The sequence below is a fragment of the Corvus moneduloides genome, chromosome 19 (genome assembly GCF_009650955.1).
Source record: "Corvus moneduloides isolate bCorMon1 chromosome 19, bCorMon1.pri, whole genome shotgun sequence".
Classification (NCBI taxonomy): domain Eukaryota; kingdom Metazoa; phylum Chordata; class Aves; order Passeriformes; family Corvidae; genus Corvus; species Corvus moneduloides.
Window position 1 is genome coordinate 5826814 of NC_045494.1, and position 25258 is coordinate 5852071.

The 25258-nt window shown below is 39.2% G+C and overlaps 1 long non-coding RNA gene across 2 annotated transcripts; it reads right to left on the bottom strand.

The window, feature by feature from the left end:
• Window positions 1-369: 369 nt before the first annotated feature.
• On the bottom strand, window positions 370-18927 carry LOC116453675. 2 transcript variants are annotated; one of them, XR_004243896.1, is made up of 3 exons: window positions 12767-18927; window positions 12393-12501; window positions 370-907 (listed from the first exon to the last, which is right to left on the bottom strand). It is a non-coding gene; the product is annotated as an uncharacterized LOC116453675 (long non-coding RNA). The 2 variants fall into 2 exon arrangements; XR_004243895.1 differs by lacking the exon at window positions 370-907 and having other exon boundaries at window positions 10887-12501.
• Window positions 18928-25258: the final 6331 nt, after the last annotated feature.

Below are 25258 nucleotides of genomic sequence, written 5' to 3' on the forward strand. Positions count from 1 at the left end.
CTGCTATGAAAGATAAAGATGTGGTCACTAAAAATTCTACTGGAGTCCCTGGGACAAACCAAATTATTAAAGATACTGGGATACACACACATTTTTACAAGCAATTATTGTCTTTCATTATTCCTCCAAGAACTGCTCCAGAGACCAAGTGAAATGGAGATAAAGCAGATTAACCGGTATGCCACCCCTAACAACACTAAAGAGATCTGCATAAACCAGGTTGAAGAACTTAAGGCAAATTCAGGTAAGGAATTACTTTTTGCATAACAGCACATCTGGAAATTTCCAGGCCCCTTGTCCCCTCTGACAATTTCCTCATTTCAGAGAAGGTTTTACAAACACCTTGTTCCAAGGCATAACACTTTTCCACTGAGGGAATGCACAGGGCTCTAAGGCTTTTCAGATTCTACAAAACTACTACAAGCTCTCTGCACGCGGAGGGGCCAGTAACAAGCTTTTTAGACGTTCTACTGGAACGGACCAAAATACTCAGGACAAAAAACCCCCAAATCTCAGATGTGGCATGAAATATTGACAGGTACAGCCACACACATGTGATTCCATAAGATGATGACAAACTCAATAACATTCAACAAACACAGAACAGTGACAATGGAGTTGTTATAATTTGTCAAATCATTTGATGTTGTCTATCTGCGCCTTTGTCTTTTACCCCAAAAGGAAATCCACAGCTTTTCCATAAGTTCATGAGGTATTTCACACTAAATTATTGTTGGTGGCATGAAACATGGGTGTGTGCTAGGTTAGTTTGATGGTGATGGGCTGTATTTGGCCAGAGCAGGTACCCCAGTTTGGTGGGAATACTCACCTGAGGCTTCCATCTCATCCTCTGAACATCAGCCAGGTTTTCTGAGGCTTAATTTTCACCATCAGATGATGTTTCTCCCTAAAAATGAGAGTCTGCTTTCAAAAGGTGTGTGGTGTTTCAGAGGACATGCTCAGTTTCAGAAATGTTTGATATGTAACAACTAAATACAGGATCTACATTAATCTCCTGACTCTCAAAATTAACTGTCAAGAATACCCAAGAGAACAGCGTTAATGGGGAGTCTTAGCCCACAGCACCTACTATCTGCCATTCCTATTAAACACAGGAGAACAAAGAAGCTGTTATAAATGTTGATATTTAGGCAAAAGAGAACACTTTCTGTGCATATTCATGACACATTAACATTAGCCGAATTTTTGTTCTGCCCAATGAGTTCAGTGATAAATAGATACAAAACACGGTTGAACGTGGCTATAGAAAATAAAGATGTTCCAGGAGCAAGTCAGAATATCAATTGATTTTACATGCTTGGCTTTTTGCTTTCAGTGTTCAGTTCTGCCTCGGGTTATGAATTTTCAGAAGCAAACATGAGCAATTCAGAGTAAATATAGAATTGCTATTTGGGCTGGTGCATCATTGCTCTTAGGGTCCTTTTTTTAAAGGTTGCTTAAATCAATAGAACTGTACACTTGAAAAAGTCTGTAATATATTCCAGTATTTTTCTTGGTCATTGAAAAGCTTTCCATAATATTTCATTCTCCTTTATTTTAAGATATATGTGGGAAATCTTTAATGATCTCAAGGACTATAGCTGGCTGTATGATACAAAAATTGATTCATGATCACTTTTTATGGATATAAGTGGTGAATTTACTGATTATATTATTTAATACTACCAGAACATACATTAGTCAATTCAGTTTTCACCTTTTAACATATATAATTTAGCTCAAAACCATCATAAATAATTTTATTATTTATACACATATTTTTAAAGCCATCCAGATGTGCAGCAGAATCATGTACTACCAAAGAGCCTCATACACAATGCCACACGAGGAAAGTAACTTCTGCTCTACCATTCCTCAACTGTAGTTCAACCATGTGGTTCTTCATCAACTTCTGGTTCTTCTCCCCCTCCCAGCTAGGACATGTTATACCTTCTCTATACAGTCTTCATAGAAGGGACACATTAATTACTGTGAAACTCCTCTATTGAGTGTGCCCTGATGACAGCTGAGGCCAATGGATGCTGCTAAAATGTCTGTAAAAATTACCAAAAAAGTTTTAAAGCATGAAAAGTAATTTTCTCATGGTCCATTGGTTCACAATATTAATCTATAACAGTATAATTAACGTCTCTGTTATAGTTTCTCTTAAAATAACTTCTGAATAATCACACCAGTGTTGAGCTTTCCTTCAGTCTGAAAAGTGCTTGCAGATGTGGTTTGGATGTTTTGCAGCTCAGAGAGCCAAGGTTCCCAGCACCTGGTTGCAGTTTGCAGTGGAAATGCTCCATTTTTTTCCAGACAGTAAAGGGCAGGTAATTAAATCTCTCTGCATTGCAATTTGTGCCCCCTGATGAATTGTCCCTGGCCCTTGGTCTGTTTTGTTATTTGAATTAGTAATTTTGGCAGGGTGGGGACAGTCTCTTGATCTCTGTCCTTATGAATAATTGCCATAAAACCACCAATCTCAGTGCCAGTCCCTGGCACCATCACGGAATAAAACTCCACCTCAATTTACATTGATACAGTGTTGCTGTATCCCTCTTGTTATTTCCATTCCTCTCACTTTGGTCTGTCTTTGGCTCAAAAGTGATTTTGCTCAGTCTGAAATATCCTATCAAAGATAAATTGTCTTCTTGTGGTATTTACAGTATTCACCACAACCATCACCAGTACAGAGTGATTGAAAGGAGTACCAAGCCTTTGCTCAATACTAATACTCAACATTAATCTAATGATGCATTGATGATGGAAAAAAAAGGCATGCATATCTCACTATGCATCTTGCAAAAATGCAAGCTCAAGTATTAAATTCTTTGTAGTAATTACTATCGAATTTCATGTTATTTTCTCCCCTCGAGTCCTAGCGCTGTGGGATGTTGTTACAGGAGGCAACTGTTGAAAAGTGGATTGTTTTCTTATGTGTGCAGCCTGTCCCTGGAACAGCAGCAACATCTCAGCTGGGCTAGGGAAGGACTGCAGGTACTGCTTGATCTTGGATTCTATGTTCTCCTCTTTAATGGGGTTTAAAGTAGACATTGCAAATGCAACTGAATGGTATTTGAGATAGTACTGAAAAAAACAATTTAAAAGCAAAAAAACCCACCCTTAAATAGTTCAATATGTACAGTGTGACAATTCTTTCCATTGGCAGATTGCTTTGCCAAAATTTACAATCGACAGCAGTTCCTTTCTTAGCCAGCCTCCTGGAATGTTTCCTAATCTCTGCTGCCTGTTAGGCACCTGGCAATCCCTGCTCTCCTTCCCATTCTCCATCCACCCGCTTAAACCCACTTTGTGCACACTGAGAGCCTCTGTGGACAGGGTGAGGTCTGGGGGGGATCCCACTGGGCAGCTCCAAATGGAGCAAGTCCACCTCTAAAGCGTGGTCTGATTAGCAACAAATTAAGCAAATTTTCCCAGCTTGAGAATTAAAGCCACCATACCCAGAGGTCAGAAAAAGATTGTGTCCAGGTCATCGCTCATTCTGCTGACCAACGGTATTTTTTGGATCTCACTCTCCTCCCTGTCGGGGTTTTTGCCTTCCCTGCAGACTGTAAGCCCTTCCAGACAGGTATTTCCCTGTGGTCTGTGCTCAGACTGCCTGGGCAAATTACATTCAGGTTGAAGTCGGGCACTCCGAGGTGTTTTCATAAAGTATTAATGTGCATACTTCCCTTTGACCATAATTTTTTAATGATATTTAACAGGCTCTGGCTGGGGATGTTTGCCAATTTAAAGGCTGGCAGCAATGCTACTTAACATGTTGTTTACTTTAAGTGGTACATGCAGTTTTCTTTAAATGGTAAGCAGGTTTTGGCTTCTAAATCTTGTTTTAACATACAAATAACCAAAGAGGAGTTAAGAGGATTCATTGCCAGGCGATGCAGGGATTTTTTATCCTGTATAAGGTATATGGCAAAGGCTGTGTTCTCAGTGCTACAGAGCAGCCCACCAGCACAGCTTTTGCCATCGGTTACTGGATCTCCAGCACTGAAAGCATTTCCAGTCATGTATTTATAAGGTTTGAGTTTTGTGCTATTCTCACTCAGCTTTGCACTGTGTATTGGTGTGAAATTGAAACAGAAAGGATGAGACAGAAAGAGAATCCCATGCAGGGCAAAAGCAAGTGTGTCAAACTGTCTTTCAATCAAAAATATGACACCAATGAATTAGAAAACGAAGAAATGGATGGTGTTACTGAACAGTGGCTTTAAAGAATTAACTCAATGTATAAATCTGAGATATTGGTTGTCTGTCACCCATGTTATGCATTGTTCTTTCAGCCACTGATTCAAATGAACCTTGTAAATTGAAATATGCACGCAGAATGAGATGTTCATAAAAGCCTTTGAGAGTTTCACAGTTTGGGCTATAATTACTTGTTTAGCACAATTCCTGGATACAGTGACTGCCTCTCGAACAAGGACTGATTCTCTATAGTTCCTCCTGGTTTTATTACAAGGTCATTGGGGAAGGCCTTATTCTATGCAGTGTCAGTGGAACCTGGACTAATAAATAACAATGGGATGATTGATTAAAAGCCAAGAGCCTAAGTACTCCAGATGATTCACTGTGCTGCAAATCTCATGATTTGTAGACAAAAGGCAAAAAGGCGTGCAGGAATAAAAAGGCAGCCCATGGCAAGGAGGAAAAAGAACCTGGAAGCCAATGACTTAATCACTAGTCTCATGTTTACTTCAAACAACTTCCTTCTTACTCTATAATTTTTTAATACCTCAGGCCAGAAACTTGTATCACATTTCTTCATCTCGCTTGGTTCTAAACCACAATAAAATGCCAATATATCAAGGCCAAGATAGGCTGACTACTGTCCTGGTAAAGAGTCAAGAGGATATTAATCTTTAGTAGTTGATCTGTGGTATTATCCAAAGCAGAGATGTGCTCATTTAGGAATGATTCCCTTCACCTAACTGGAGCTCCCATTATTCATCTAGTTTCTCTATGGAATTAATGGAGAGCACTGGCATAGGTGTTTTCCTAGGTGAGATGATTCATGCTCTGGAGGTGTGAATAATTCTTGTTTGACTAAAGAGGGAGCTTAAGCATTTTTAAAATTTATTTTTACATCATTAAAAAGTCGAGAAAATTAATTTTGCTATTAATGGTTGACTTCAATGCAGAGCTCTATTAGTCAAAAAGAGGTTACTAAAGAGGAACAAAGGAGTGAGGCTTCAGTTAGCTCAGTTTCAATGGCAGGACAATTCCATTATGCCTCATGACAGCAAAACACTGCTTTTGCCCTGAGTTAACATTGTGGTCCTGCCCTTTAAAAATGTTCAGAAGTCCACTTCTTGGCTAAGATCATGAGGCAGGTTGATTGCCAAAAGCTGTCCTGCACCACAGAAAGATTTACTCATGCAATAAAAATGGAAATGTGAAGCTGCTTTATGACTTTTTAACACACAAAACTATTGGGAAGTGCTATAAGCTCTGACCTGCACTCACAATTATAGTTGCCATCACTCCTTGGGAATGAGACCTGAAGTCATAAATACGTCCACTTCCATGAGATATTGGAAATTACTTCAAAGTATTCACTTTCAGAAGGAAATAATGCACTAATTAAATAAAAGGCTAAAAACTAAAAACTGGTTCCAGAGATAAGTCTACTTTGAGCAGACATTTGTGCAACTCTCTAATACTCATGCAGAAAGAGTCAGTGGGTAGGGAAGTTCCTTCAGCCCCAATACATCAACTAATACTCTACTCAAGTGCTTCTGTCAAGTCTATTCCTAGTGAACCCAAGAAAAAAGACCAATTGGCTGAAAAGATGGAAAAAGAGAAGAATAGTTCCTCAACGTTAAAATAATTTGTAAAAAATAAAATTAAAGAAATTAAAATCTAAACACCTCCATTTATTTAATTTCATTACATTAGACAGACTCCAGCCTCAATTACATTTATTTTCATGTGGAAAGAGAGAATCATTCATGTGCCTTGAACTTTACTTGCATTAAGGATAAAATTTCCAAGATTCCAAGGAGAGTGGAAAGTGCCATTCTTCAATTTCCAGGCTAATTTCAAAAAGCAGACTTTTGAAGGACATAAAATATGAGCTGTGTTACCCTTATAGCTTTACAAATAATCCTTTAAAGTGCTAAAAAACCCAATTTTTTCAAATGAAATATTCTATGGGACACTTTTCTTTTAAAACAGTTTTTTTAAAATACATATTAGAATGGTACCACCTCGGCAGTCTATTAAATTATTTGATGTGATTCAAAATACACGTAATGCTGTTTGCATTTAAATTCTACAGAAAATTCTGCAAAAAACATGGTTGCAAGACAGGGGAAAAATAACAGAATTTCTATATCCTTACTTCTGGCTAACCAGTCTCCAACTGGAACAGGCAGCATTTGCAAATGGATATGGGTTCAGTTATTTTCTCCTGATTTTCTCAATGTTTCAATATTTCGTTTTCACTTGTGTAACAAAGAAAAAGAACTCATAAAAAAGATGATAAGCGAGAATTCTGGGCAAGTCTTTGAAGTAATACTGGTAATACACTCCCGGGAAACTGAATTCCCGTTTGCATAATTACACTGGCCAGAACTATCTCCCTGTCCAGCTTGCAGGAGTTCAACTCCTCTGAAATGCTGTCTCTATACCCAGGAGACACTGGTAGATTACACAGCTGAATTGAGAAAAGAACTCAAAGCACAGCTGCCTGATTCAATATTACACCTTAATGGGAAGTATAATGCAAGTTACACACTATGCAGCAGCAATATTTTAATATTTTGGGTAAATAATACACAACTGCTGAGGACATATTGAATTGCAACACTGCAAAATTGGGGTCAATAGAGTTGAGGGTGTGGGGTTTTTTCCCAAATCAAGCAGGCAGTAGTCAGAGGATGTGGTGACTTAGTTTCCCCCTGTGTAAATACAAATCCTCTACACAGTGTTTGCTCCTGTATTTTGAAACTCACAAAACATGCAAAACTTACTCGTGGAAGTGTTGCTCTGCTGGAAGGCGGATTTCCACAAAACTGCAGCAGTGAGAAGACTTCTGTCTTATTACAGAGAGAGAAATGTCGACCAAGTGGGTCACTGTTAACCTCTGCACCCCGAATTTGTGTAAATGTGGTGCCATGGAATGACTGCCTGTCCAAACCTGCAGCCATAACTCAGCCATGGAGAGGATGTGAAGGCAAAGATGTCATGGGACAAGCTGTGTTCCCTTCCTGAGACAGCAATATATTCCTCTCTGCAGAGCGAAGAAAAGCCTTGGCCATATCAGCAGCAGCAGCTGGTGTCTAGCCAGCTAATTTTCAGTTTCCTTCAGTCAGTTATGCATAAACCTTTCCTAATTGTTAGTCAACACACAAGAAAAAAGTTCCTCCTCCTCAAAATGTGGCTGGGGCTGGCTGAGCCCTTGGAGACACTGAAGGTTTTCTGAAAGACCCAGAACACACCGAACTTCCCCCAAGGTGCCAGTGCCTGCAGCAGCGATCTGGAGCTCTCAGTAATTATGTTAAGTGAGAAATGTCATAACTGTGGAGGGAACTTGAGACTTCAATACCAAAATTGGTTCCTGGGGAATGACAATGTGCTTTTAAGTGCAGGAAACAAGCATGGAGTTTAATGGTGATAAACTCTGATAAAACAAAACAAACACACACACCCCACACCAAAATATCAACCCCCCACCCTGTATTTGCAATAAAATCATAAAGTGGCAGAAATCTATCAAATGTGCTCTGCTTGACCATAATCAAAAGGTGACCTTTATGTTTCCTGAACATCTATTTAACAGTGAATGCAGTTATCAAAGACAATTTTCTCTAAATAATAAAGGATGAAGAAACACCTAAAGAAAAGTTGGACCATCTGTCTGCCTCCTTAGTCATTAACATTCACCTTCAGTATATGCTTGGCTTGTTTTATAACTACTTGACTGACAGGAGAATTAGTTCATTCCCATGGTTTGGGTTTTTTTTTCCTTTAGACTTCATTTTTTTCTGTCATCTATGCATACATTTGTTAAACAGAAGGTGGGGGCGGAATATGTGAAGTCTGAACTAATTTGAGAAACTCGCGCAGCTCCTGCTTGCAGATGTCATGGTGTTTGCATTTTACATATTCATTGAAGTTATTTTCCTTTCTGGGGTAATGAAAATGCATTTTTAAGCTGCCTTTAAGTCCCAGGTACACCCTGAATTTGTAACCATGAGCAGGTTTTCCCTGGTGCTGGGGGACTGCTCCTCCAAATGTTTCTATACGTTGATGGATTTGTCAGATTTCTCTGTTTTTGTGTGTGAAGACAGTGGTCCACGTGTCTGAGCTGACAAGTCTCATAACTGGCTTTCATAAACCAAGAATGGCCTCCACAGGGCTGCAAGAACTCACCAGGCGCTGTCCAAGGTGATAACATAGAGCAAAATAAAGGGAGTCAAGGATTTTGACCAGAATTTGCAGGCTCTAATATGGAGAAAAATTACCATGTAGAAGGGATTCACTTTGTAAATTTACAATAAAAATCCCCAAAACACAGCAACAAAAAAACCAAATTTCCACTCAACTTTTAAAATCAATTTTATGCCTCAGCCCCTTTAAAGCAACAAAGCAGAATTTTGTGGGACAATAAAGACTGAAAAAGAGGAATGGTGACTCGAAGTGTTTTCTGAAGACCTAGGTGCTTTTAATATATTTTGAAGATGTTCTGAACTAAAATATTTTCTTGACATTCTAGCAGCTTATCTTTCATGTGTTTTTCCAGTGCACGAAGTACAGGCAGAAAATATCTCAAAAAACAAATCTTAAACAGATTTTCAATTAAAAGCATAATGAAAATGGCAAATAATAACAGGGTAGTTTGAAGTCTACTGAATTCAACAGCCAAACTTTTAGAATTTACTCATCAATGGCACAGAAAAGGTGTTTTCCTACTTTCTTCCAATGAATTCTCCTTCCATTTGCTGTAAGTTTAGAAGTTTTTGACTCTTATATTAAGTGTTTTTTCTAAGCCAATTTTGTAAGATAAAGTCTCAAAGAATTCTCCTTTTCCTCTAGAAATGAGATTATTTATAGCTTACATTTAGGATTCCAGTAGAAACATGATTCAACATGGGGTTCTGCTGCCTGTCCACAACTTGACAACAGTAATAATTGTTTATATTGAAATCTAGAATTTTTATAATTAAGTTCTTATATTAGCTTATTTATGCAAATTAAATAATGAGCTAATTAGCTAAAAATTCCCACAAAAAACCAGCTTATAATTTGCAACATATTTTTTGCTTCAACTGCTCTAAAACACTGCTGTGGAAGAGCTGCACAAATGGACTGACACTGGCTCCCAAACTGCTGCCATTTTGTCAGGAAATGAGGGAAAAGTTCAGGCTCAGACAAGTGAGCAGCTCCCAGAGCACCAGGAGATACCAGTCAGCCTAGTCCTTTCAGCTTCATATAAAAGGCCAACAATTTTTATCTAAACCTTCCTGACTTCAAGAGATCTTCTGGCTGTTATTTGGGAGTGGAGGGTGGAGGGTGTTTGCCTATTTTCCATCAAACTTTATCTGGCTTGCTGGTGTTCCAATACCAAGAACATGCACAGCAATATGCCACTAGAAAAACTGTTGAGAAAGAGCTACATATTATTTTTTAACATGCAGGTGGAGTTCGTTTTATCTGTATCAGGAAGAATAAATCCATCACAGGGAAAACTGGTGACGTGGTATTGCCTTGTTAAAAGTAAACTCTCACTGGAGATTCACTTAGAGAGTACAAATAATACAAACAGATGAATAAAGAATCAATAAAATTAAACTCTTTTGCAACTGATGACAGCAAGAAAAATTACCCTTTCAGTGAGGAAAGATCTGATCCAGAGTCTGATGATTTTAGGACAACTTTACAGTGTTGCTGTTTCCTGTGGCTCAGTTTGCCTTTCCTTACCGAATACAAACAGCAGGCAAAGTAAATTAAGCAGGCAAAAATCAAGTAAATCAAATAATTGAGCCATCATATTCTTTAGTGGTGATTATTAATATTTTGCTATTTATCTGAGTTAAAGTGGGAAATTTGCTCCAGAGTGAAAAAAGGCAGCTTTTTCTACCTTTCAAAAGGTAGAAAAAAATGTCCATTGCTCATATATTGTAATTCTCCTGCATTCAAGGCACTGGTCTCAACAGATATAAGGAGAATTTATTTCATTATTGCAGAAATCATGAGGCAGAGGCATGGAAGGAAGCAAGGATGTCCAACCAGAGGTCTGCCCTGCCGTGGAAATCACCAGAGGCCAGCAGGTCCTTATTGTAGGAGATACAGCCCATTCCCAAGCAGTCATTCTCAGGGAGGAAGGCAGATAAATTTTGTATCAGGCTGAATTTTGGATTGGCTCATTTTGCCCCTTTGTGCAGGGAATAAGACTACAGGTCCTTGCTGTCCCCTCTTTCTATTCCTGGCGAGGTGCTCAGGATGACACCCGTCCTTCAGGACTCTGGGATGAAAAAACATCTCCTTGTGCTAACCCACCAACACATGCTGCTAAATGTTTTATGTGTTTTGTTGCAATTAGAACCACTCCTGGAAGACAGGAATGTCAAGCCTACCAAAATTCCATTAGCAGAGAGCAGGGCTATGTCTAAAGTGAAAAACTGCATGCACAACCTTTGAAGGATCAGGGTCTGACACTGTTCACTCAGTCTGTGCCTCCAGCTGAAAAATGTATGTTTCACAATCTCAGAAAGTATTTGATTTTTCTTCAAACTGCTGCAGCTGAAGTATCGTTAAAAACATTTTTAGAAACCCCACTTCACTTAAAAAAATACTTTTAAATTTTAATTTTACAATGTACCTAAATAAAGTATTAAATAAATCCCAAGCACAATACCACATTTCATAGCTAAACATTTAATATATAGTAAGAGGGGATTGTTATGTTCCAACAGGAAAATGCAAAGTAAAAATTACAAAGAATTGTTTCTCTGCCAAGCTAATTTCATTTAAAAAAAGATACTGAACTTAAAACGAAAACAATGATTTACAGGGTATTATTGACAACATTTTTGTTTGTATTTCCTTCTTGGTTTAAAAAAAATCAACATTTAAGACAAGTGCCAGACAAAAACCCTCAAGTATATGAAAGTTTCAAAGGAATTTATAATCTGGCTGTGATCTCTTTTCAAGTGGGAAGCTGTTTGATAACTATCTCTACCATGCTCTTTATGGCTAATTTTTCTGAGTGGCAGTTGTATAGATTTATCTGGATTCAGAGAGGATCTCTCCACTAATTCAAACATTTCGAATGTGCCTCTTCAGATTTCTCGTTCTATATTTTACCATCATTTTTTTGGTGATTTTTTTTTTTGGTGGAATCTCCTTTACTTCAAAGCTTAGCAAAAAAAAAAAGATAGGCAAGAGAAGACCCACAACCCAGATGTGGCTGTTTTCTGCAACTCCTCCCTGCTCCATACTTAACATCAGCTTCATTCTGGTCCACAGCAGTCTAACAGCTTGCAGATGTTGACAAAACTGGCTGAATGCTGGGCTTTTCTGTGGAGCTTAGTAAAAATATATTCATTGAAAAGAGAGATTCTGATTTACTCAGCCGTGCTTCAGGTACCCCCCCACTGTGTCTCTGGAAGTAGCCTGGATTAGTGGATCCACTGTGGGACCACCCTGCATAGTGGTGTCCTCTCGTGCATCACAGCACACAGGAATCACATCCCTGGATTCAACAATGCAATGACTCCAATGCCATTTCCCTTTTCTCCAGTTGGCTAGAAAGATTCCACTAAAAATCTATGGTTTTCTCCCAGTTTCACTCAATTTTCATTGATCTCTGCTGCTTTCAGGAGGTCAAAACCTGGCACAGCCAAATAACCCTACAGGTAACCCTGAGCAGAGGTAGCAGATTTGCTTAGAGCAGTCAGTGGTTTATAAATGCTGGATTGTGTCATGGTTAGAGGTGTAAATGGTAATTTACAGGGAAAAAAGAACAATTTAAAAATAGTGATCCAACACTGAAATCAGATTCGAATAGGAAAACTCTTATTAGAGGTTATCCATAGAGAGCAGAGTATCAAATCACAGCCTGTATTTCAAGATTATATTGCTCTAAGAGCCAGTCTTGCTCCAGCATGTTTGTATTGACACTCCCATTTATACTCCCACATTCCTGACAACTGACATTAGTCACACAGGTGTATCATGCCTTGTCAATTGAATTTTAAAAATATTTTTTAAAAAAGCACAGATGTTACAGTGCTAAACATTGATTAATCTGGGTAGTGGTGTTCCCTTACTCTCTTTTAAATTCAGTCTTGCAAGAGAAATCCACACTATCAGACAATGATAAGGCAAATCACTCATATCTGAATTTTCAATAATTTTTTTGTCACCTTCTGTACCATGTCTTCCCACGCAGGCAGGATTTGGTCCTGCCTTGGAGTCAGAACCATCCTGGGTACAGCTGTCTCTGTCATGGAACCACAGAGCTCAGCTGGATTTCTGAAAAAAACAAAATTGAAAAGTTATGGATTTATCCTAAGAAAACCCCAAAACCAAACAAGCAAACAAACAAAAACCACTGAAAAGAAAAAACCAACCAAAGAAAATAACCAACCAAAAAAACCCCCCGAAAAAACAAAAACAAAACTAACCAAAAAAAAAAACCCAAACAAAGAAAAAGCCACAAAGAGCAAACCCCCTTATTTTGTTCTCTGCCCTTTCATATTTTTTTACTACATGAAACAATACATTCTGTTCTTAAAACCTGTGCGTGTGTGGGCGAAGAGGAAATGACTTTTCATTGCACAAAGGCACATTTTTATTATTTTATCTTCTTCCTCTTGTCTTTCTTCCTAGAGTTCCCATTTTTTCTCCCATGAATGACTGCAAAAGAATCAGAAAAAGAATGAGCTTCCTCAGCATCCTTGTTACTTTCTCCTCAACTCATTACTTTCATGAACTGTTCCCACCTCTCTCTACACCCTGAGCCTAACAAGCCATTCCCTTCCCCACCTTCTCAATTGCCTCTGGTCCCCAAAGAGCAATGCACAGGGGAGGGAAGCTGCTCTCAGTCATGCCTTGTTGATGCACAGCAAGCCTTGCACATGTAGTGCAGGAACTCTAATGTAGTATTTGTGCAGTTGAGATAAAAATTTGGTCGTCCCTCTTTGGGGAGTGTATTCCAGGCTTGGAACTTGTCCTTAGAAATCATCATTTTAAGATCTGCAGGAAAATTAGGTATTGTGCCTGGTAGTCTAAAAGAGATACCTGAATTTTTGAGCTGTGCAGATAAAAAATTAACAGTGCATTTTCCTAATCTGCTTTGTACGGTTTCCCCCCTCAAGACAGATGCATTTATATCTCCAGATCTATCACACAGTACCTGCTATTAGCCTTGCATATATACTCTCTAACACACACCAGGAAATATAAAGAAGGAATAAAAGCCCTTGATGATAGTGTACTTGATTCAGTGCAAATCCCTGTGGATGTACAGCACACAGAAAGTCAAAAATAATTAATAGGGTCAGCTCCAAGAGATGTCAGGTTCACTGAAGCGTTGTGTGTTTCTTTGAAAGAGAAACAACATTGACACATTTTTAAAACTTAGGGTAAACTAAATGTTGTCTCTAGAGGTTGGCACTTCCACAGCACTTCGGTAACTTCTCCCCACCACCGCCTGTGTTTACTCTCAGTTATACTGCTGGAATGCGTTGCTTCTTCCAAGGATGTGGAAATTTACACATAGAATCGAGTAAAAAACAACTGCTATGCATCTTACCACGTTGTCCAGTAATTAATCCAGACATATAAATGTGATGGCCAAGCTCATGCACTGCTCATTTTTCCAGTGCAAAAAGAGCTTATTTCCATCAGGAAGATGCATTCACAATTCAAACCCAGTGAACGCACCAGATTTGAAAGGCATATCAAATTTTGGCGAAGTATTTGGTGGTTTTCTCCCTGAACCCATCAAAATCAAATACCAATGAGTTTCAAAGGAGGAAAGTCTATGCTTTTAGCCAATCCCATTAAGCAGGAAGCCATAACAAGCACGTGTACTTGTCACCCAATTCTACCTACATTTAGTAACTGTTTTTAAACTAAATTCATTAACATTTGCTTTTCTAGACACAAACAGCACCAATATTTGCAGGCTGAAATTTCAGTCATTGAGAAAGAAAGAATTCATCGTATGCAAATACGACCTAACAGCCTGCCCTGCTCGAGAACCTCTCCTTCCCAACACGGAAAACATTTCCCTTAGAATATAAATTTATCCCAGCATCACACATAATAATTTCTTTTGTTAATTTGGAATTAAAAATAAACCCTGGAGGCTGCTGAATTCTTTTCTGCAGTCACAGTGAGTGCTGCCAACTGAAGTCCTTCAAGTGTTTTTTTTGCAAGGCTCAGTTTACTGGTAACGGATTTTAACAAGAAAAGGGGAGCTTCTGTTCATTGTTTTGAGAGTCACAGGCAAAGCTCTGCCTTCTTAGGGACACACTGGAGGCTCGGGAGGAAGGCAGGAATCATTAGGAGGAGGACTGGCAGTTCCAGTGGCAGCCCTCTGGTGGCAGTGACAAGTGACCTCTACCAAGGCAGAGTCATGGCCATGAGAGAGGCCACACAGCAAAAATGCAAGGAATGAGGCAAAAGAGAGCAGCAGCCTAATGCAGTGTAATTTAAAAGCTGACCCTGTACATTAAGGCTAATGAAACTAAACAACTATCATCCTGCAAAGAAAATGAACACTATTGGGAATGGAGCTAGAGTACTTGAAATCCAATTATCCGTTATATCTCCCCAGAGATTTGGATCACATTCTTCTTCCTTTCATTAACTGAAATCTGTTTTTTCTTTGATTAAAGTTTATATTAAAAAACTCAAACAAACAGAGCGATAATCAAAGGTATGTATCATCTTATACCCACTCTGCATTATTAAAACCTCTCATTTCAATAATTTGCATGATATTTCACTAGCAGTAGGCTTACTTAGAAATAATCAATCTGCCAATTAGCAAAATTCTCCTCAAACCCACAGCTTTTTATAGCCGAGCTAAGGATATTTCTGCCTTCTGCTGTAGTTTGACATATTTAACCCTAAGAACTTGATGACGATCCAAGAATATCCAAACCCAAAGCAGGTGAACACAAAATCTGAAACTCATTACTGATTAAATTAATTAATATTTTAGTCTGTTTGTGATACATTTTAGGTAAATTCTCAGTAGTGAAACAAAAACAGCGATACAAAGAGCTTTCTTTCTACCTTATTTATTAAAAAAATGAAAAAATCTATCACTTATCTCTGGGCTTGATTTCGGTGTTTTATTCAGTTGAAGAATGCCAGAATTAGACCACTGAGTATTTCAAAAAGGAGAAGTGCCAACACATTCAGCAGGCATAAAAGAAACGAGATATACAGAGGAGTACCTCAGAACACAGCCAAGGACAGATATATTCTCCAGACTCCCTTGATGCACTCAGCAAAGGTACCAAATCTCAAATAAACCCTGTGGATTCTGGAAGCGTGAATTTGTATTTTACACCAGAATTCCAGACCAAAGAGTAAAGGCACTAAAGTAGGATCACTGTTTCTCAGCCTACATTCATTCTCCTCCCCAATGCTCAGAGCCTGCTCCCCCTTACCTTCAGTCATCCTATCACTTTCCCAGCTGCAGAAGAACAAGGGAAATCCACAGTTTGAAATAGGACAGGCAAGATTTTCCTACTCTCACTCCCTGAAGGGCGCAGAGTTGCACTTTTGACATGAAAACTGTAATAATTTTGAAGGTGGGCAACAAACACAGGGAGTGGGGAGATAATTCTCATGTGCTTGACTTCGAGTGTGAGGCTATGGGAGCATGGAATGTCCCTTTCCATAGAGTTCCCTGTGCTTCAGTCAGGCTTTTTGGACTTACCTTACTCATCTTTATCTTCAGCATCACACACCTAAATTACATAAATTGGCTGGAACTGCTACTATAAAACTGGAGCAAAATGCTGCTTGTACGAATGCACTTGTACTCACATGTGGAAATCAGAGCTATTGATGAACGCATGTTCAACTTCCAGAACTTGTCCTGAGGTAAAATTTCAGTCAAAAACATCAACTTAAAACATTCTCTTTTTAATAAAGATAACCTGGTTGATTAGTAAAAAAATTCAATTAAAATTATTTTAGTAATTGCTTACCCAACCTTCTATCAACAAGATAACAGAAAGGATATGGTTTCTCTTATTTCAAACAAGAGAAAAAAGAAGTACTTCAATTAGACTTGTTTCTGTGATGTTCTGTTTCATAAAACAAAGAACTATAATAATTCAAAAACTTAATAACTTTTTTCAAAATTTTCTAAAGCTTACTTCTTCATTGGTATTTTCAGTAGGCCAAGAGCTAGGTCTGTGTCCACCCTGGACACACCTCCATAATCAATCATGTTTTTAAAATAGGTCAGACTTGATCCTTTAAGTAAAACAAGCTGAACTGTCCTAGTGCTGAGCAGCAGGTGGCCAGAAGTATATCTGTGCTGATCCAAAGTGGGAATTTCTTATCTCCTTTCCTGACAGCAAATTCAGCATAGGACATCTAAGGATCTGCTGTGAAACCTTGGTGATTCAACTCTGTATCAAAATGATGAAGTACAAGTGTATTTGCAGCCCAAGTGCAAGAGAAGTCTGGGAGCTAATTTTGTATAAGATCACAACCTCCAAATTAAATAATAGATGTAGCCTGCCTGCTGCATCATCAAAGTTTCATTAGGTTCTTTGCAGCTGTATGTCTTTGATCTCAGCTAAATAAATCATAGATGCATTGTGGTTTTTTGGCTGGATTATGTGCCATGCTAAAATCACTTATGGAACAGAAAAAGGTGTTTGGATCTGCATTGTTAAAAAGAGGGAAGGAGATGGTAATTCCCCCTGAAACTTCACCTAGAGCACTAAACTACTTCAACATCTACCTTTATCCCCATACCTGTATTCAAAACTGGCTAATTTTTTTCCTTTTTTCCCATCTTTTTCAAAGAGCAGTACCACAATTCAGCAACTGCACTGCTGTAACTTGTGGAGAGGAGACAGAGGCTGAATTGAAGAGCTGCAAGGGCCCCTCATGAGCCAGGGTTTGAAAACTCTTTGCTGTTTGGTGTATCTGAAACACCTTTGTACTTTTTCCTACTGTCTCAGTTCCTGGGCTCATTTATAGAAATTAAATCAACAGCACTGAAATGTAACAGATACTGAAGTTCCCAGCCTCTGTAGCAAAGTGCTGCTCACAATCAGGGCAGTTTGCTTCTCCTTTAAAAGATTAAATGTCAGGCCAAATCCTGCATTGCAGGGCATGGACACCACGTATTTTACCTGAGGAGGAAATAAATTGATCGATTTATTTATTAATGACTTGCAGCAGGATTTGCATTTTGAGCATCACAAGATTTCCAAGAACTCTGATTGCACATCCACACCCTTAACCTAGATCTGAATGAGATCAAAAGGAATCCCCTTGGGAGCTGCTGCTGGAGCTGGGAACTTCACCGCTTTGTGTTTCCAAGAGCTATTAATTTCTAGGCTTTATTTTGCTCCTGATTAAGACCAAATTAAAAAGCAACTTTCTATAAAGTGCATATAAATTATTGCATTAGGTGGTTGTCATCTGCTGCTGAACTGCACTTTATGGCTTAGTAGAGTAAAATAAATCATTATAAGGTCAGATTCTTCTTGCTAAAGTTGCTTGTTTTCACAAAAGCATACAAATTACTCTGTAAAACAAGTGAAATCAGTTACGTTTTACCCAAAATTCATTAACAGCACTGAAATTTTTAAGGCTTATAAATGAAAATTGATAGCCACAGTCCCACTCTAAATGAGGCATTTTAATTAACGTTTGCATGTGCAATTGTTTTTTAAAAAGGCAGACAAAAAGCCACCCTGCAGCACCTTATGTCTTCCTTAATGTAAATAGCTCCTAGGAAAATATGTCAAAAAGATTTTACATAGAAAATCATATCAATCACTAATAAAACTATTAACTAATCAAATTATTACATATTTGTACCCTGAAGAGAACCTATCATTTAAAACCAATGCCTACTCAATACCAAGAAACGTTAAAGAATGTATTTCCCATGTTATTTCCCACAGACAGAAAGTTTCAAGGAACACTTTGTAACTCAGATAAATTTTTTTATTTCTTTCTTGAATGGAATGGACATCTGCTGCATTTTATACCGCTATTACTACACACTCCGCACAAGCAGCTCTGTCTCCCACAACGTAATGAAAGATGTTTTCTAAAAACAACTGTGCAAACTGTGAACGAAGTCCATTGATGAGAAAGCCAAGTTTCCATGACCTCAATTTCCTGACTGTCGCACTGACCCTCGCTCCTCTGCTGGGCCAGCCCCTGCGGTGTGCGGCACAAGTGGGGAGCAGCTGGAGGCTCTCGGCTTTAAAGCTGCTCCTCAGGAGTTCAGCTCTGCCCAGGGGGGCTGAAGCTCCAGGCACAGTGGCTGTCAGCGGCCCAGACCAGGGAGAGGATAAAAAAGTAGCGAGGAGGCTTGCCACAGGAGGTAATCCAACTTTATTGGGAGGTATCCACAGAAGACAAGCCCAGAGCGGATCTGGGAAACATCTTATAAAGGGAGGTGTCACAATGGGGGCTGGCTTAACTGGGGACCAATGGGGATCTCTTAGGGGAGGGATATGGACAGGGATAGTCACTCATAGGGGCCAATAGTCTCGAGGGGTGGAGGGAAAGGGGTCACATGCACCAATGGGGCATCGCGGTTTAGGGGATTTCCAAGAGGGAGCAGGATCTCGGGAGACTGACGGGGGCCATATAAGGGTAATTAGGGAGGGCTGTGGTGACAGGCACAGAACTTTCGGGAATAACGGGAGGGGTTTGGGTGATTGATAGGGAAAGAGCTAGAACAAGGGGAGGAGAACAACCACATAGGGAGCACCGGGGGAGCGGCTTGGGTCTGGGGCAAACCAACTGGGAATAGGAGTGGGGAAGGTGGGGATGAACTATTGGGGTACGGAGAATATGTGAAAGTACAATAAAAGTATCGCATCACCACAGCTGTCATTTGGTGAAACAACTTTCTTACTACAGAAAACAATTTTTTTCTATTCATTGAAGAATGGCATTGGCTCAGGATATTTTTTAATTGTCACAGAGCACTTCTGCTTTGCTGCTTGAACCACGGTGTCCTCCCTAAGCCAACACGCCCAGGGTTTGGGCACAGCAGATCCTGTCCATGCACAGCACACAAGGACAGGTTAGGTTTGTATCAACACTCTCAGATATTGTTTTGGTTCTTTAGAGCATTCTCTTCACTAAGCTGTGCAGATTTGATATCAAGTGTTTAGACATAGACCATTTGTACAATTTAACCTTCACTATTTATACAACTATAAAGGGAATAGGCTGTATTTTTATATCCCAGAGCAGTGCATAAAAGGAATAAAAAATGCAAAGAGTGGATAGACAAGCTTTCAGAAAAACTGTATACCCTGCTCTTATGTTGCTGCATAATGGTGTGTAAAATGTACTCTAATTATTTGGTCACAGGACACAGAGTGTAGCTGGAAACAAGAATATTAATGACATAAATTCTACATATCACTAGCCTTGAAACCTTCATATGCCAAGCACAAGTTTAATATTCTCCCTAAACGGATTTTTTTCTTGTTCTTTTCCTCTTTAAAACAAAGCATTTTGCATAGCAGAATATTTTGATTACCTACTCCTGTGGCAAAAAGCATGTCTCAAGGGGTGTTAAGTTACCCTAGTACACTGGATTCATTTTTGGCTCAATATTTTACTCATCATCTCTTTTCCTCACTTGTTACTTTTAAAACTACTATAGCACAAGGTACAGTCTCAAAATATATAACTCAATATGTTAGTTTCTTTGCCACATCAAAGACATCTTTCCTAAAGTGAATAACCATGACTGGATAAGAAACTATTCCGTGTATTATAAAACACTTTGTGTTTTATTTCAGCTTTTGTTACGCTTTTTGCAACTACCTGATGGCTGTAAAATGTACCTTTCCTTGGGCGTTTTTTTTTTTCCAGCTTGATACAATCTCTCTACAGCATTCTCTAGGTAAGCACAAAGGAGCCAATCATTAGAAACAATCCCAAGTTTCTGAGGACAGTTATCTGAAAATATGTTTGAAATGATACAAGGGTCCAACTCGAGCCATTTTAGAAGATTCTGATTTACAGAGAACTTGGCTGTTTCTGAAAGGTCTTTCAAGATGTCAAGTTAGCCCTGTAAAAGGACCAGTCAACCCTAAAATTATAGGTCATTAGGAATTAAATGCATGACAAATTTTAAAAGGAGCTCAGAATAATACCAATATTTAAGTTATCTATTCAAAAGACACTACCATGGGCTCCCTGGTTAATTCTCTATGCAGGTACTCCAGCTGTTACGAACCCCAACTCTGTCAACAACAGAAGTGCCCCTGCCACTGCATGAAGAGAGTTTTGATAGAAGCAGAGAGACTGAGACCTCTTTTCCTGCCTGCAGAAGGGCACAGTGTTCCCAGGTTACATGAGCACAGTGAACAGGAGAGCCAGGGAGCAGCTGGCACAGCCTGGCAGTGTGACTTGGGACAAACGACAGCACACAGGGCCACTGGAGGCCCTGAGGAGCATCCCCAGCACTGCTGCAGGAGCCTGGCAGGTCAGCACGCCCTGCTCCTCAGGGTCAGAGCTGAGTCACTGTGCTTTACAGAGCTCCAGCAAGTACCACTCCAGAGCCTGGCGCTGCTCAGGGCATCCCTCTCTGCGTGGGAAGAGGGAAAAAACCCATCACAAACCCAGTAGCCCCCATCCAGGGGACAGCCTGGAGATAAACACGCTGCGACAGGGACATCTTGAATTTCCCTGCTCCAGCCTCTGACCAACAGGCAGCACACACACACACACGCACAGAGACACACACACACACAGACACACACAGAGACAGACAGAAGTAACAACTTGCTGTTACTCTTTTTCCAAATGGAAAGCTGGGATATGAGAGGAGATAGTGACTTCACTCAGCCTGGAGAAGGCTGATTTACAAACAAAGCAACAACTTTTGCTAAATAATAGATTGTGAACTACTCATTAGTCCCTGAATAGAACTGCACAGCTGCTGTCTGTCCAGCTATTATTAACCACACACAGTCAAAAATGAAAGCAGTTCACACAGAAAAGCCAAAGTATGAAATGAATAAAGAATTTCAAACCTTGTTTCAATTGCAACTTCCTTAAATGAAAGAGTTGGTTTCTAATCAGGTGACAGTGAACTATTAACTTCCCGGACTCCTAGCATGTAGGAGACAAAAATCTCTTTCCATTATGTATATTAAATATGCTGACATGTTTTCTGAGCACCTTAGATGTGTTCTTCAGGGTAGTCTGTGTCAACCAATTTAGTCAACACTTAAAAAAAAGCCACTCACTGTTCAGGTCTCAGTCCTAGCCTGAAAACCAGATAATGTCCGTGATACCAAGAGTGCCTGATTGGGGATGGGATGAAATCATCGCTTACTAATTGAGGATGGAGAGGACAGGTATGGACAAGGAAAAAAAAGTATATCCAAAACTAAGATATAAGGTTAAAAGAATAATTTACCTGTTGTTTTAGTCTTGTGTGCTCGTTATCAAGAAGATAAAATAGATGGAGTTAATAAAAAAAAAAAACCCTAAACATAAAGAAAGTGTAATTTTTCTGATGAAGTATAAGGCTAGCTGGTGCTTGCACATGCATTCTGTACAAGCTGAAAAACAAAAGCATGCTCCTACAGTTGATAGCAGCCAATTTTCTCATTAAATCTAAGATAATATTATTATTTCATGTTTTAACTCCTTAAGACCCTTAGTAATTCTTATGTTTCCAAAGTAGGGCATGAAGATAACATGGCTCAAACCACTTGGAGAAAAGCTTCTGAGGAAGCCTAAAATAGGCACTGCAGCTGTAAAAGTGAAAGGAGGACAGGTATTAAATAAACAATGCACAGAAGGCAGGAGCACATGGGCCACGTTCTAGATGACACAAGGAGGCCAGAAAGGAAATAATGGCACAGAAGTTTTGAAAAGACAAAATGCATTGAAGAATTAACTACAATATTTCCACCTTTGTTTTTGCCTCTGTGTGTTTCACAAATGTGAGGACTTTGAGGCATAAATAGAATTACTGATTACAGGAGGCGTTTTGTTTTACTCTAGCAGTTGGATTATGAATTTTTCATGCTTTACCAAGGAGGAACATGTGCCCATAGATGTAAAGAGTCTATGAACTACACTTTGTGCCTTCCTCCTCAAATGAAGCACACCAAAAAAAATCTCATTTTGGGGAAGGCTGGATTAGAGAATTTGAGGAAAGATTGCAGCAATATTAGAAGGCTGGAAGAGAGCAAAATTTCCATGTCACAAGACAGCAGGGTAACTCCAAGAGGCCTCTGGCAGGAGTGGCAGACATTTGGTACCTCACAGAGATGGATGCACTGCGAGGCTTTTCCAGCAACAAGCAGAGCTTTATGACGGTTTTGTTTTCAGCAACGTGACAGATAATGCCCATGAGGGGCATATTTCAGTTTCCTTGTAATCAAGCTGAACAACAGCACTTAACTTAATTCATGCAACTGTCATGCCCAGAGAGGAGATGTCACAACAATATGGAAATGGAAAGTGTGATTGCTGGAAAGAACAGTTAACAATAACTTTCTAAAAATAATATCATGTTTTTAATTGTACTCTCAGCTAGGAAAAGATAACAGAGATGCAGTAATTTAGTCTCCAACATCCTCCCTCCCCTAGGGCTCTTATGAATTACTGTCTCATTCTGGAAAGCCTCATTCTCCCATTGGGACCTCACACTACAGGAGTGGTGAATCCTGGTCACCCTCAGGAGCACCCAAAACCCAGGAAAATCATTTTTGTACATTACACCTCTTGCACCTTTGCTGTCACGGACAAGGATTGGGTTTATTTTTACAAGTCCTCTATAAAAGAGAGGATAGAGAATAAGAAGATAAAGAAGAAGATAGAAAAGCTCACCTTCCTATAGATAAGGAAGGTCCACCCTTATAAAAAGGTGCCTCTTCAAGCACAGAATTTGAGGGAGTTCCCACAGGCCATCCATAAAGGCAGGAGGAGAAGAGACATGAGCACAGGTTGCTGGAACCCAACACCAGCACTGGGAACTCTCATTAGTAGGGATTAAGGTGTTGATCAAGGGTCCATTAGTCACTGATATTCACAATGAACCTCTTGCTTTGCAATTCATCATTTCTGTACAAATTACCTATGAGTAAAGCCAGATCACACAGAAATAAAAGGCAGCATTTCATCCCATGCAAGTATTCACATGGAAGGCATCAGACACCAAACATTACCAGTAAAATGTAATTGGGATAATCTGTCAGCACAGCAGCGTGCCAAAATACCCCTCTGACAAAATATGAGCCCCAAGAAACAAATTAATTTACAACCAGAGGCACGAAAGATTAATTGCTTGAAGACAGAGGAAGAACCAGGAAGGCAGACTTCGTAGAGCCATCATCAAATATGCCACATAATATATAGTATAATATATAATAATATAATGTAATAAATATAATGTAATAAATATAATATAATATAATATGCCACATAATATACAATATAATAACATCACAAAAGAGAAAATTACTGATTTTTTTTTCAGGAATTTTGTTCCCTGGGAAAAGAAGTCCCTATTACACTGCATGCAAGAGAAAACAGATTGGTTTTAAAAGGTACCCCACTACCACCAATTTTGACAGCGGCAAACTTATAAATTTACCTGGCTGGCTTCTGGTGGTTACTGTAAGCTGATTTTCCCTCTCCCTGGGCTCTTGGTTCTTTGTGTGAATGCAAGGGCTTTCAATCCTGCACCCACTCAAGAGCAGTTTGGTAACTATTCATGTTGGAAATAAACACTGTGGTGTGGGGTACATCACAGCCTTTAATAAACTCAGAACAGATTCCCAGAACCTCTCCCAGGGACTGCATGACTACAATAAAATTCCCATTTAATTTGTTCTCTAGGCTCCGTGGATAAATGTGACTTGAAACCGCAGGTTCTCCTTTGTCCCACCCTGCCTTGTGTCTGCTGCTGAGCTCTAAGAGAGAGCTGGGACAAAGCTTGTTTCACATTTTGGAAGAAATTCTTATTCCCCTTTCATTCCTTAGTTTTCCATCCCCAAATATACCCAAAATTTGCTGATTCCCCTCTGTCCAGGGCCCTGTGTCTGATGTGGGGCCTGACAGAGTGAAGGAGAGAGGACACATCAGAATCAATCCTTGGCTCTGTGACAGACCCAGTTGAAAAATGGAAATATTTTAGCAGCTTTACTCCCAACACTGTTACAATTCCCATCAACATTCTGAGAAAATAATCACGTTTTCTGCAATAAAAGACATTCAGTGAGAAACAACTGGAATCAGAAAGAACATTGACAGCAAACTTTGAAAAGTACATTGATAGAGTACAAAATAAGCTACATGTGATAAAATCAGCAATGTAATAGTTTTTATACCCATCCTGGTTTGCGTAGGAATAAACTCATATAGATCTTCGAGACATTGTCGTCCACAAAGCCTGTGAATCCAAAGGACTTTTGTTAAATATAATGTAATTGCATGACATGTTAGCCTCACTGTCACCATGATCCTGTGTTAAATACGTCACAGGATTACCATACTTATAACTAATTATTTTTTTGCCTTAAACAACTCAGAACAAAATACAGTTCAGTAAAAAAAAAGCCTGAAAAATGGTAATTCATATAGATATGCATATACATGTGAATATAATTATATTTTAAAAAATGAGAGTTTTCCTTTCTATACTGAAAAAATCTCTACATAAAAGTTTTCAAAACAAGTTTATATTGTCACAAAATATTTCAGTTTGACTCTGCAGAAATTAACACAGGAAGCAATGAAATCCCAGGCTATTTCTCAGGCGTACGCAGGAGCGCAGAAGCTGGAGAACAAGTTCCTGTTTCTATCAAAGGACTTGAATTAATCAACTCATTTCCCTGTGCCTAAAATTATTTCTATGGCATTTGCATCTTTATTATCAGAAGTCTACAGATAAAACACACACAGCACAAGGATTAATTTTATTGGCAGAAATGAAGAAATCGCACACAGCTTCCCTGTGCTCCCCTCCCCCCGGCAGTGCCAGGACTGGTTTTCACCTGGTGTTTATCAGAAATTACTA